General features: G+C 36.4%; 1 protein-coding gene across 1 annotated transcript in view; it reads left to right on the forward strand.

The window, feature by feature from the left end:
- Nucleotides 1-15546, forward strand: part of KHDRBS2 (KH RNA binding domain containing, signal transduction associated 2) — a 569275-nt gene that overhangs the window by 551552 nt on the left and 2177 nt on the right. Inside the window, exon 11 of the transcript XR_008391564.1 lies at nucleotides 15338-15413. The gene's annotated coding sequence lies outside the window, so the exon portion shown is untranslated. The remainder of the gene's footprint in view (nucleotides 1-15337; nucleotides 15414-15546) is intronic.

Consider the following 15546-nt stretch of genomic DNA (forward strand, 5'->3'; position numbering starts at 1 on the left):
TACTAGTCGATCAATAGGTTTCTGTGTCCACTTAATTCTCTTATCGTCTGGATTGTTGTGCTCCAGTCCTCCAGCTCTCTCACTATCAGAACTTTGGGCAGGGCCATCAGGGTGGAAACACCAGGACTGAACAGGAGAAGAGAGCGTCCTTGGCTGTTGAGTTTAGAGTAAGAGTTTTTAAAGCTCAACTTTAAAAGTTGAGCTTTGTGCTCAACTTTTGTGAGATTTGTGAGAAAGAGGATTTTGAGTTTCAAAAGGATGCATTTTTAGTAGGCTTTTAAGTAGGACATAAAGTGTATGAGTTAACTGTAGATGCGAAAGACTCCCATCCATAAATAAACAAACAAACAAATAAATAAATAACTGACTCCCACCCCTTGCCTTTATACATCTCAAAGATAAACATTGTCCAGGCTGAGAAGAAAACTTAAAAGGCAGCAATAACTACGGTCTTAGCGTAAGATATTAGTGTGGCCTCAAGTATGAGTTCTGCACACTATGTCCATTACCCCATAAAAGTCTGAGATACTTTTGGAACACAGAGGAGGCCTTTGTCTAAAGAGGAGGCTGAGGAGGCAGCAAGGTTCACAGAATCCCCCCAAGTCAGTGTGCTCCAAGTGTGACCCTGTAGACGAGTGTTTCTACGGAATGTCTTTGCATGCTGGCAAGAGCGGATGAAGCAGGTAAGTCAGAGCTGCACACACAGTCACCCCCATGGGAAGGCAGGGGAGGACATGGGAGTCTCGGCCTGTCCCAACCCTGACCCAGGTGTACCAGTGGATACTGAGAAGGTAAGATCAGCGACTCGGCTCTCTGCCACCGACACCTCCCCAACTTCAATACAATCAGGAACAAGAGGGGGAAGCATACATCTCTGAGTTAACAGAGGAACTCCTGACCAAAATTAATCTGAACTGGCTGAGGTTATTTTTCTCTGCCTGGCCATATGGGAACTTGAGAATGAAACCGAGTTGAGGTGTAGAAAAATATAATTATATATGCATTGCAGTCATTTATTACATAACTTGTCTGACTCTTAAAATAATCAGAAGTGAATACAGTAGGTTTCTCTGGCAACAGGGAATGAGAACTTTCTAGAGTTAGTGGCCTCTCAGCAAAATCAATCAATCAAATGAAAACTGTTCAGAGTGGCCCTAAGCGATGACCATCTGCCCAGTCAGAGGGTGCCTTCTTCCCTGATCAGTATCAGACCCCAACAATGGGGCCCCCCGGATCCCTTCGAGACATCACGTCTGCACCCACTAATTGCAAAGTGCCGGCTCCAGAATAAGGCAGAGCAGGGGCCTTCCCAGTTCTAGAGCCAGTGCCCACACCGACACTCACCTTCAGACATTCGCCTTGAGCAAGTCATACAGAGTCGCAGGGCAAATTCAGGTTTTTAAATGAGAGCACACTGCATCTAAGTGTGGTTGAAGTTTTCCGTAGCCACGTCCGTACGTTCTGTCTGATGAGGCTGTAACTCTTGTTACACTGATAGTCCCGTGACAAGGAACTCACCCAAACACTGAAGGGAGCCAGCTTGGGCACTAAACCAAGTATTTGAAATAGTAATAATAATATTAATAAGTAATAAAGTCTTTGTGCCTGCTTATATTTGTCCAGCAAAAAGTTTTTCTACCTTAAGTAGGATTAAGTCGGAATTAATTTGTTGTCAAGCAAGAGACCAAAGCCCAGGGTGTCCAACCTTTTGGTGTCTCTGGGCCACAGAAGAAGAAGAATTGTCTTGGGCCACACATTAAATACATTGCAACATGTAATCACACAAAAATATTAAAATGTTTTAAGTAAATCTATGACTTTGTGTTGGGCTGCATTCGTAGCCATCCTGAGCCTCATGCAGCCCACAGGCCATGGATTGCACACTTCATAGTGCATTTAGGTCTCATCTGTAACACTTAGATAATTTTTGCTTTTAGTATATTAATGGAACTAAGGCCATTTAGCTTAATAACAATTGAGGCAATAACAATTTTTAAATAAATCTAAGGGCTCACATTAAAGGTTCTTATTAATTCTGCAATGACAGAATGACATATTAAATGTTCTCATTAATTCTTTTAAAAGAAATTGTTTTTTAAACTGTATTATTAAAATGTCACTCTTGTTCCTTCAGTTCTCCACTATTTCTATGTCTCTTGGTTAATGTCATATACAAACTTGTAGGGTTTCTTGGGTTTTGTGCTTTTTAAAGGAAATAGAGAACAGTGATAAGTAATCTGATTTCACTGAATATCAGTTTTAAATGTCAAATATCAGTTTCAGTGTCAAAAGACCACCTGTTACTAAAAACTCCATCTGTTTGACATTCCTGCAGGTACCACAGGAAGGATCAATTTTTACTGCAAAAAATATGTATTAAATAATTGCAAATATCCAGTTGTATGATAATTCACAAAATTGATGACATGATTTATGCTTGGTATGATGGCAGAGTATTAATAATGGTAAAAAATAGTACCGGGTCCATCTGTTTTATGAACACACATGCCTAGCAAGGTACTAGAATTTTCACATAAAAACTTACATGAAACATCTATAATCTTACAAGCTTGCAAAAGAAGTACAATTAACCACACTTTATAGAAGAAGTTGAAATTTGTAGTTTTAACTAATGTCATACATCCTATATATAACAAAACCAATAATATAAAGCAAAATTTGACAACCCAGGCATTTTCCAGAATTCTATGGTGATTTCCAACTTTTAATGAATTTGATTGAGAAGATCTAAAATTTTGAATACCCTTAACATAATTCCTCTTCTGGAGCAATATAATGAATTATGACTAAAAATTTTACAAAATATTGTAACTTCCAGTGCATCTTTACTTTGATTTTTTTCCCTCAAATTTGTCATTCTTTCAAAAGTTGTGATTTCATAATAAAAATGTAGATGAAAGTATTCTACATTTGTCACAAAGCATGACTACCGTTTTGTAGAACAAATTAATTCATTTATAATCTAAATTTTGTTTTGACACTAAGAAACTCACATAATTAACCAAGCATGAAAAGAATTTCGGTCTTTTATTCTTCAACCTATAAATTAGAATTCTGCTTTAACATATGAGGGTCAATTTGAAACCAGCAATGTCTCCATATAACCATGCAGTCATGTGTTAAGAACACAAGTGAAGGTATCACTCAATGCTAAATACTAAAAGCATTTCCTGTTGCCAATATAATGTGCAGCATTTTTCTGAATGTCGTAGTATCCTATTAAAGCATCCGAGTTACTGGGTAGATAGCTAGTTTTTGACTTGCAGACATCCATTTTCCATACCATCATGAATTTTAATTTTTTAGTCTTATTACATGCAATGTATTAATTCCCTCTTGAGTGATTACTTGCAGTGAGGGAAAAAGTTCACTGTATTTGATATACTATCCTATACCTGAGTCTCTTACACTTCTTTATGAGAGGAATTGAGAAAACAGGAGAGGATGTTGTCAGATTCATATACCACCAGATGCTTTAACAACAGCCAACTTATCTGCCTTTACCAAAAAAAAAAAAAAAAAAAAAGGACAGAATGAGCTACCTTTAAAAAATGGTAACAAGTCACTAAATACTAACTTTCTTCAAGGTTCCGTCCCACCATGGTTCATACTTCACAGTGGGATATAATGAACGGTCTGTTTCCAAAAGATATTTGGAGATTCTCAGATCCTCTTCTTACAACCTCTCCAGAAGCAAATTTCACCACTAGACACAGGTTTCCTGCCTTTGTATTGTCTCTCAACATCACTTCTCTCAGTCGGAAAATGTTCCTTCCGTTCTGTCCCATTCTCCGTCTGCCCTAGCACAGGCATTCCGTATATCTTATGTCCTAACTTCTTAGCCTGCCTTTTTTGAGACATTTGCAACTTCTCTGGTGGTACATCTTGCCTCTCTCTTTCCAATGTCCTCTGTCATTGACCCTACTGCGCATGAGGATGTGAAAAGACAGAGAGAAAGGCAACCCATGACTGTGGAGAAAGGGGCACTGTCCAATTTATGCAGCAGAACCCTGGATTAACAACAGTTTGCTGTGTTAACTATGGAACCAATACATGTCCACTGTAAACCAAAAAAACATTAAAGAAAAAGATCACACTTAATTAAAACAGAAATAACATCCATTTGCATTTACATGTAATCTGCTGGACACAAAATCTTGATACCTTAGCTAAAACATTTAAGGGAGTGCAATAGGTGAGAAAATATCTATGATTAATTAGTCTAAGTTCTTAATTTCAAAATATAAACCTTAAGATAGAGTAAATACTTACTTGAAATAAGTAAATTTATGGAATTCACTAAGATCAGTGCAGAAGACTTCCGCCAAGATGGAGGTTTAGGTGGATGTGCCGTGCCTCCTCACACAACCAAGTTTAGGGACAACTAAATATTAGCATCAGAAAACACAACCAGAACACGGAAAACTGAACTTTTCGGAAGTCCGCTAACAACAAATTCTTCAGCCCGACCGGTAAGGGGCGAAACCGGCTTCGGGTGAGGAGTTACAAAGGAGGGCTCAATCGGACCGGGCGCGGAATCCAGATGCGCGAATCCAGTCGCACGGGTTCCAAACCCAGGATTGGACCTAGTGAGTGACCGAGCAACCCACCGGTGAGCGGTGAGCGACTGCAGAGGAGACAGTGGGGAGGCGGTGCAGCGAGTTGACTGCGGTTGCCTAATTGCGCGCGAGCGAGGGAGTGAGCGGTTGGACCGGCGGCGGCGGCGGCAATAGAGGGCGCCGCCATTTCCCCGCTCTGACCACGCCCCCACATACAGCGTCACAACCCAGCGACCTGGGAGTCCAAGGCGCAGTTTCTCACATTTAAAGGGCCAGAACAGACCAAAAATGTCGCAGGGAGACCTCAAAGCCCCAGAGATAAATCTAAGCAACGAAGAAATAGCAAAACTCTCAGACGCACAGTTTAAAACACTGGTCATCAGCCTCCTCACAGATCTGGTTGATTATAGCCACAAATTAGAGAAACATATGAAGGCTAAATTAAGGGAAATGAATGGAATTCCACAGGAAACCCATAGAGATGAAAAGGAAACTGGGACTCAAATCAATGGAGTGGACCAGAAGAAACCAAATAATGGCCAAACAGAAAAGAGTCAAGGAGCAAGAATTCAAAGAAATGAGGAGAGTCTTAGGAACCTCCAGGACATCTTTAAACGCTCCAATATCCGAATTATAGGGGTACCAGAAGGGGGGAAAGACACAACCATCAGTGGAAAAACTATTTGAACAAATAATAAAAGAAAATTTCCCCAATCTGGCAAAGGAAATAGACTTCCAAGAAATCCAAGAAGCCCAGAGAGTACCAAAAAAGTTGGACTCAAGAAGAAACACACCAAGGCACATCATAATTACATTAGCCAAAATTAAAATGAAGGAGAGAACCCTAGAAGCAGCAAGAGCTAAGGGGACAATCACCTACAAAGGAGTCCCCATCAGACTGTCAGCAGATTTCTCAAAAGAGACCTTACAGGCAAGAAGGGGCTGGAAAGAAATATTCCAAATCATGAAATCTAAAGACCTACAACCAAGATTGCTCTATCCAGCAAAACTTTCATTTAGAATGGAAGGACAGATAAGGTGCTTCTCAGATAAGACCAAATTCAAGGAGTTTATCATCAGCAAGCCCTTATTATATGAAATGTTAAAGGGACTTATCTAACAAAAAGAAGTTAAAGAAACATGAACAGTGGAAGAACAACAAGCTCACAGTTATTAACAACCACACCTAAAACGAAAGCAAACTAAAAGAACAGCTAGATCAGGAGTGGAAATATAGAAATGAAGATCTCAAGGAGGGTTAGCAACAGGGGGAGTGGGAGGAGGAGATGGGGGAGAAGGTACAGAAAATAAGTAGCATAGACAGTAGATAGAAAATAGATGGGAGGGGCAAGAATAGCATGGGAAATATAGAACCTAAAGGACTTGAGACACATGGACATAAACTAAAGGGGGGTAATGGTGGGGTTGGGGGGCAGGGTGGCGGGGAATGAAGGGGGGAATAGAACAACTGTAACAGCATAATCAATTTAAAAAATAAATTAATTTAAAAAAAAATCAGTGCATAATATCTGTGACTAGAACTAAGCCAACATTAAATGTCTTTAAACCGGGAAGATTATATTTACATGTATCATAAAGATAATCTTCGTAATAGAATTAATGTTGAATTTTTAAACGGTTTATTTCAACTTTCCTGGTGGCAGGGTTAAGAATGGAAATGTATTTATTGACCAATTAGATAATTATTTGAAACTAATATTAGGTATGCTGCTAAGCCAGTAATTTTAACGATAAGTAATGCCACAGTCCACAAGAGAAACTTCTCTGGAATTTTTTTCTATCTAAGAAGCTCAAACAAAGTACAAATTGGTTTAACTTCTAAAAAACCTTTTTTTTAACTTCCAGTAAGTAATATATCAGAATAGCTGGTTGAATTGGTGTTTTTTAATCTTTCTTTAAAGATTTTATTTATTTATTTTTTTAATATATTTTATTGATTATGCCATTACAGTTGTTCTATTTCCCACCTTCATTCCCCTCCACCCTGCACACCCCTCCCCCCTCACCATTCCCCCCTTTAGTTTATGACCACGTGTCTCAAGTTCTTTAGATTCTGTATTTCCCATACTATTCCTGCCCTCCCCTCTGTCTATTTTCTACCTACCATCTATGCTACTTATTTTCTGTACCTTCTCCCCCCTTCTCCTCCTCCCACTCCCCTGTTGCTAACCCTCCATATGATATCTCTTTCTGTGGTTCTGTTCCTGTTCTAGTTGTTTGCTTAGTTTGCTTTTGTTTTAGGTGTGGTTCTTAATAACTGTGAGTTTGCTGTCCTTTCACTGTTCATCTTTTTTATCTTCTTTTTCTTAGATAAGTCCTTTTAACATTTCATATAATAAGAGCTTGGTGATGATGAACTCCTTGAATTTGATCTTATCTGAGAAGCACTTTATCTGCCCTTCCATTCTAAATGAAAGCTTTGCCAGCAAAGATTTTACTTATTTTTAAAGAGGGGAAGGGATGGAGAAACATCAATGTGTGTTTGCCTCTCGAGCACCCCCTACTGGGGACCTGGCCTGCAGGGTGAATTTGTGTATTTTGGTGGTGGGCCCCAGGGCAGGGAGCGGGTGGGGGGCAGTTCTCTTTGTTAAATACATAGAGGCTTCTTTTTATTACAAAAATAATCCACAATTGGGGTTTAAAAATAGACTGTAAAATATATAGTCCAAAAATCAAAAGTCTATACTCCTCCTCAAAGATAATTCTGTTAACAGATTCACTTGTATTCCTCCTAATTTTCTTTCTCTCCCTTTCTTTTTCCACTCTCCAGTTGCTTGTTACTTCTTTTTGCACTTGAAATTGGATTCTGCTCTATACACATATGCCAAAGGGAGGCAATTTTGTTTCTTTGTGACTTCATACCCATTTCCATAAGGTTATTTGTATGCAGAGGATTAAAAAAAAGTAAAGTTACACTCTGAGTCTTTAACCCACACTACATGCTCTAGAGTGTAATCAGAGTTACTCTAACTTTTCCAGCTTCAGTTTTCTTATAGGTAAAATGGGGATAACAACAGCACCTACTAATAGATTTGTGAAGTATAATGTAAAATCACACAGGTGTGTGCATATCCTCTGCAAATTTATAACATTCTTTCCCCAGATTATTTTTTCTTGACTAAAAATTTTTATACTTGAAGATAACTTCATGGTGTGCATAAAATCTATAAATGAAAACTATATAACCTATAAAAATTTCATATTACTCAAATCAATTTGCAACTTAGACATTTTAAAATTATTCTTTACTATAGTATGCAATTAAGATAGGCTTTAGAACACAGTTGCAAACATGTCCCTCATTATATTCATTAGCAAGCAAATATTGTGTATCTTCAAAACAAGTATAAGTTATGTTCATACACAGTAATCTTATAAGAATTTGCACGTATATTGTTCACACTAAAATAGAGCTCATTGTGAAAGTAAGACTATCAATAATTTGGTATAATAGTTTCATAAACAAGATGAAGAAACAAAAAGTTGCAATAATGGAATGCATGACACATGTCAAGCACTATTTTAAGGATTTATGGGAATGACTGACCTCATACATATTCTCAACAACCTGTGATATAAATTCTAAGGTAGCCTCATTTTCTAAGAGGCAAAGCTGAGCCTGAGAGAGAAGTAACCTACCGAAAGTCGCATCACTGGGCAGTGGGGTGGACCCTAAACCCAGACCGTCACAATCAGTGTCCTCATACTTAGCCCTACACACTGCTGTCCCCTATGACTTTAAGAATAAGCTTCAAAGTAAACTGATTTGAGAAGAAACCAAAATGCATATGTGTGACTCATTCTTCAGGCTGGTAAAAAGGAATTAGAAGAAATTCTCTTACTATGAAAATTTCCAAGATCAGTACTAACTTTGAAGTCTGATGATAAATCTTTAATCCTTTCTATATATATATATAAGCCAGAACATTCAGAATATCTCTATTCCTTGGGTTATTTAAAAATGGGTCCTGTGTAATGATCCAAAACTCTATGTGTGTTGTCCCTGAGTATATTTATTTGCCCAATTTACCATTAATTAAATGGAAGCTAAGTGTATCTAAGTATAGAATTTAGCTTTCGTGGAGGTTCAGATATCTTAAATAACAAAATAATGTAAAACTTCAATGAAAAATAAAAATAAATTATATAAATATATTTCTAGGAAAATATATTTTTACTTATTTCTTGATTACTTATTTCTTTAGCAATGGCATGCTCTATTGTATTGATTTGTCCCTATCTGTATAACTGTAACAATAAAATGTACTTTTCCTTATTATCTCTTGTTCGATAGATGATTCACACTATTGAAATGGACTTTATACTTTATTATGTTTAACAATAGGATGCCAGCATGAAGGTGAACTGAGAATAAGAAAACAGTAGATTGGGAAGGAAAGGGAGTGCAGCTGGAAGGCGCAGGAGGCCCATTAGAAGCACTAAGATGAAACAGGCAGCTGCATGAGAAAAGGACAGGCCATCCCTTAACATCTTCCGGGAACCTAATGTCCTGAGATCTAAAAATCCTCATAAATCACCATCCTGTGCAAATCACTTCTCACATAAGGCAGTACTTTAAAAATTAAAAACACGTCTTCCCTCTGCCTGAAATACAGAACATTCCACCACTGCATGTGTCCGGAACTTCTGTCACCGGGCTCAGAACAAGCGCTTTCATAGACCGGTGCATTTTCCCCTCACTTCCACCAGCAGAGAGTTTTTACTCCTTCCGAATGTTTCTGCATGTCCACCATTGTGTAAAGAACAAATGTTGGCGGCAGTTCCTCTCAGAGCACGTTAGTTCAAATTAGCACTTTAGAATTTTAGAACTTGTTGCATATCTTGTATTGATGTTTGAGAGATGTTGTGCTCCGACTTACATTCGAAGAATCTTGTAATTTGGCATACTATATACTGTGAGTAAAAAAAGCAGATTCTGTCAAAGCATTAACTCTCTAAAGTCTCTCAATAGGAATTGTTTATTTGTTGTATTTAGATTATTAAGAAGACATCAAACATAGGATATTATAAAAGGTTAATTGCTAATGAGTGAACCTTGGTGATGAATTGATCTGCTTGCTCAGAAGTAGGAAAGGTTTGTTAATTAATTCTCTCAAGATTTAATCTTGAAGCGTTCATGTATTTTAAGTAATATTCCAATGATTTACTGAATCCATGTAGTTTACCATCTCTAATTCTATCTCTTCATTACGTCACTCGGGAAATCACTTTAACCTGCAAATGAGAATAGAAATGATCACCTCCAAGTGAAATCGGTTTAAAAGAAAGTGTCCTTATGACAATTTGCAGCTAAAAATTACTGAGTGGATGCCAAGTAGTCGGCTGAGCTAAATGCCTGGCCAGCTCTCACATAAGGAAAAATGTCATCGAGTGCAGCATCTTGAAAAAAATGCAGCATCCTGGTTTAACGATGTTCAAGAAATATTTAATGTTCATAGCAGCACAATTTACAATAGCCAAGAGTTGGAAGCAACCTAGGTGCCCGTCAGTAAATGAATGGATCAAAAAATTGTGGTACATATACACAATGGAATTCTATGCAGCAGAGAGAAAGAAGGAGCTACTACCTTTTGCAACAACATGGATGGAACTGGAAAGCATTATGCTGAGTGAAATAGGCCAGGCATTGAAGGACAAATACCATATGATCTCACCTTTGACAGGAAGCTAAAGAATAAAACAAACAAGCAAACAGAATAAAAACAAAGACACTGAAATAGAGAACAAGTGGGCAGCGACCAGAGGGGAGAGGGAAGGGAACTTAAGGGGAAAAAGGGGGAGGGATTTTGAGGAACAAGTATGAAAGACACAGAGATGAGGACTGGGGGGGGGGAATGGGAGGGAGGGGGGAGACCGGGTGGGGGGCGGGTGGGATGGGAGAAATAGATTAAAAAAAATGTACTTGAAAAGTAACTAAATAAAATTTAATATTAAAAAAATAAATAAAAGAATTATTAGTAATCTTAAAAAAATAAAAAAGAAATATTTAGGGAAAGAGCAGCCACACTTTACTGTTCTGTACCAGAAATTAGAGCCCTCCTGGGAAAAAGCTTAACTTTCTCTTTATTTTCACTAGTATATATTATAGATCCAGATTTATGTGAGGCACTTATCAAATATAATTGAATTAATAAATATCAATGTGCCTCCATCCTTTTTAATCTTATTTTTCTTATATACTATATATGACATGTGTAAATGATAATGTTTTTATGTAAAATACTAATATTTTATATGACATTATATGTACATACTTATCATGTATACCTTTCTACCTGTCTATCCATGCATTGATACTTTATAAAACTTTTAAGATAGTAGTTTCAATTGGACAACAGGTCTGTTAAGAAAGCAGGGCAAATTTTCTTTCTCTCATTTTAAAGATAAGGAAACAAAATTTCCTTAAAAATTTTTTTGTATTTTCCCATTACTATTTATCCCCCCCACACACACCCCCACAATCACCACACTGTTGTCCATGAGTCCTTTTTCCTTTTTATTCAATGCCTCTGCCCCCTAACTGGCACCACTCCCCAGAGCTGTCATCCTGCTCTCTATCTATAAATCTGTCTCTATTTTGCTTGTTAGTTCAATTTTTTCATTAGATTTCACATATGAGTGAAATCATATGTTATTTGTCTTTCTCTGACAGGCTTATATCACTTAGCGTAATGTTCTCCAGGTCCATCCATGCTGTTGCAAAGGGTAAAAATTTTCTTTTTTACAGCTGAGTAATATTCCATCATGTAAATTGCACCATAGTTGTTTTATCCACTCACCTACTGATAGACACTTGGGCTGCTTCCATATCTTGGTGATTGTAAATCACTGCAATGAACATAATTTTTGAAAAAAAAATTCACAGGGTTAAGAGGTTTGTCCAAAATCACCTGAATTCTAAATGTTAGGACTTGCTCTGAACATCAACCTCTCCAAAATAATGAGCCATCTGGTTTTTGTAAACAATAGCATCAGTAGAAGTTAGATCAAAGTTGTATGAGAGAGAACACTGCCTATGTGTAGTAATTATTAAACATGTTTTAATAAAACACACTCTCAATAAACCAAATGTTTTGAGGTTTACTTTTACCTATAATAAACATTTACTCATATCCTTAAAAATTAATATTTAAATACCTTCTAAAGGTGTGCTATAGTATTACATACTTTTTAAAACAACAAAGCATATTGGTAGCAAAGCCACATGCAATCACTCAAAATTGAGAGCCTAATGATTACAAAAGTATACACTGATTTTATAATATGAAGTGTACCTTAAATTAAGTAATGATTTTTCTCATTTAGCTGGTAGAGAATGGAATTAAAATTAAAGTGTAAAGCGCTACATGAGAAATTATTAGAAACATTTCATTTTTATTTATAATACATCAAAATTCAGACTCTATTTCTTTAGCACCTGTGATTATCAGAACTTTAAAAGAAAAAGCGTTGGTTAAAGATTCTACTACTATAAAAAATAACTAAATAAAATTAATTAAATTTTTTTTAAAAAAGATTCTACTACTAGATAAAACTTAGCACAACTTCTGCCATCATTGTTCTACATTTACATTAATCTTTCCATCTTTAAAAAAGGGGTGGGGGCTTTACAACTGTTGGACAATTAAGATTTTTAAATGCCCTGTGAATTTCAAAATCTAATTTTGCTCAGTTTGCAAAAAACAAAATTTATTAAACAATTTTATTTAGAAGTGAAGAGACTTTTTTTTTTGGTAAGAGTGGTTTCTGCTGTTTGGTCCAATTTCTCTTTGTTTATCTTTATTATTAAAGTGCATTGCAAGGACCCCAAAATACCTATTTGTCATAAACCAGCTGTTGAAGTAATACATGGTGAATCCATACAGATTGTAGTGTTTTACAATTAACCTGCTGTATTATACTGTATACAAAATACGGCAGCTCATTTCCCAATATAAAAGCAACACATTAGAGTCTTAGGCTTACTCACTTTCCAGGTCCAACCTCATTGCTGAATTTGACATGATTTCCTGAATGCTTGCTCTTATGATAGGCCAGAGAGCTGACCTGTGCTAAATATATCAGGTTCTGGTGTGCTCAGAACCACACAGTTTTCTACTTAATTTCTGGGAGCAAGAAATGCACTTTTTATGATTATTTTTTAATTTAATTGTTGTTCAAATATAGTTGTCTCCATTTTACCCCAATCCCCCTCTATTCCCCCCTTAATCCTATCCCTCTTTGGTTGTGTCCATGTGTCCTTTACACATGTCCCTGAAAAACCTTCCTAAAATATTTCCTAAAATATTTTTTACTACTCTAACTTTTTTAATGTTTTATTTACTTATTTTTTAGAGATTTTATTTATTTATTTTTAGAGAGAGGAGAAGGGAAGGAGAAAGAGAGGGAGAGAAACATCAGTGTGTGGTTGCACTCTGTTCTGGGGACCTGGCCTGAGGCCCAGACATGTGCCCTGACTGGGAATCGAACCAGCAATGCTTTGGTTGGCAGGCGCATGCTCAATCCACTGAGTTATACCAGCGAGGGCTCACTACTCTAATTTTTGACATATGAAAATCATCTATAAAATAACTGCAGAAACATAAACAAGGATTTCTAGTTAGGAGTAAAATTAAGGATTTAGGATTTCATTCCTTGTTAATTTATCTGTCAAATGCTCACTCAACACATTCAAAATTTTATGTCACATGTTATTTGCTTAGTAGCTTCAAAACTAAGTCAGACATGATTTAGAATATTAATTAGTATCTAACAATATGTAGAATTAGAAAAAGCATCCAGTTAAGATACAATGAATTTGGTTATAATGTCAAGTAATGATATATTTTTAAATTATATTTTAAAATTATTTTATAGTAAGTCAATTGCTCTGCTAAGATATTTTTAATGTGTTATGAACCATAGAGCCACCTTTATTTATAATAAACATTAGTAATAAAACTGTAGTGCTAAACCACTCAAATTCAAATTAATCCAACTACATACATTTCAATAAAACAATGTTTAAAAATACAAAAGAAACTAAAATATGAAAGGTTCATTGCCTTATATTTTTAGAAAAGTTAGCTTTAAACACCAATGAACCAGATGATGTTTGTCATTTCCCGGTTGTGTTCTTTTTTTTTTTTTTTGCCCAGTTGTGCTCTTATTGAAAAGTTTTCAAGAATGTTTGACATTTCTTAAACTTGCTATCTCATTTGTTCTGTTACATGAACCTCGTGTTAATGATAAGCCATAGGACAGGAGGAAGAGGGCAGCCACAGTTCCATTAAAATATAGACATCAGACTTAGTAAACACCATGCATGGTGCGAGAGTATCCTCCATTTTCTAAAGGAGATGCACATTATCTCTCATTTCCTCAATTCTTGTCTTCCTTCCTTCCTTCCTTCCTTCCTTCCTTCCTTCCTTCCTTCCTTCCTTCCTTCCTTCCTTCCTTCCTTGTTTCCTTTCATCCTTTCTCCCATTCTTCCTTTCTCCTTTGTCTAATGGTGCTAACTAATGCGGGACAATAGAGATACTATTTATTAATTGCTCCAATGTTGGAGACATAAAGTCTCATACATTAGAATTAAAAGCACTGAATAAATATAAATCTGCCATATCCAAATAACTACAAAAGCCAGAAATCATTTTTCTCACAAATTCAAAAATGGCAACCTTTCAGTGAAAATATATTTTCAGTCATTTTATAAAACTTTTACCAAAGGAAAGGAGTTCAATTAATACAATCAATGACTGCTTTGCTGTGTCTTATATAAGGAAAGTAGAAATATCAATAGGTGTGGAGTTACAAGTTTAAAAAAAAAGTAAAACAAAAAAACGAGCCTTTCTAGTATAATATACTAAGTCTCACCTTTTGACTGGGTCTGATCAGGCTATTTCTATTTTAACCTTGGTTTGATCTGCAGTTGGAACACTGCAAGGTTCAAGCCACATCGATCATTTCCTTTCAACGTATGATTTTCCTAGGAGTGTGGAAGATTCTTAAATATCAATGTACATTCTATATTCCCTGTCTGATAGTTTGAGGTACTATAAGAATCTTGGGAATTTTTAATATAGTGGATGTTCCATTAAACTTAGTTGGCAAAGAGCTTCTTAGAGTTTATTCATAAAATAATTCAGGGTATAAAACTAGCACATAAACATTAATTGAACAGCCATTAAGCAGTGTGACTATTTGTTTTTGGTTGATAGAGGAGATAAAGCTCAGTACCCTATGGTGGAAAACAATTAGGTCTTATGATGAACCTGATATTAAATATACTACTACCAGATTTAGACTGGTTGCACTGTACAAAATAGCAGCCAGCTGTAGTCAAAACCCTGCCCAAGTTATAGGATGTCATCATTTCACTGTCATGGCTTAGCTGCTTATAAATATTGTAATGTGCCTCATGCCTTATGCTAATGCAGTGACTAATGGTTGTCATTATCTTCATTCAATCTCATAAAAAATTTGCTCAGGAGACACTGATCATAGTTTGAATGCTGCTTAAAGCTAAACTGTTTTTGTAAAACACAGAATATAAAAAAGCACTTAAGTACCAGAGGTTGAATGGATAATTCATTTTGTTTTGAGTATGTTTGACAGCTGCCACTGCCGTTAAATTTGCCGTGGACCCAATTGATATACCATATGGTAATGCCTTATAGATGCCTATATGTGTAATTGCATAACGCTTCAAATTTGTTCTGCTCCTCTGGGACTAGGTGAAGATGTGCGACAAAAACCAAAGCTGGAATAAACCGAATGCTGTTTGGAGGGTCAAAGTTTTTCACAATGGAGGTGAGTCCCCTCACAGAATAGAAACCATTTGTGGTTTCATTTACGTATTTTGTTTACAAGACAGGAACAGAACACTTCATTATGGACCCCACAAGATGCACTTTAATGGATGAAACAGCTCTTTGCATCTGAT

The sequence above is a fragment of the Artibeus jamaicensis genome, unplaced genomic scaffold (genome assembly GCF_021234435.1).
Source record: "Artibeus jamaicensis isolate MK-2021 breed Jamaican fruit bat unplaced genomic scaffold, CSHL_Jam_final contig_388, whole genome shotgun sequence".
Lineage (NCBI taxonomy): Eukaryota > Metazoa > Chordata > Mammalia > Chiroptera > Phyllostomidae > Artibeus > Artibeus jamaicensis.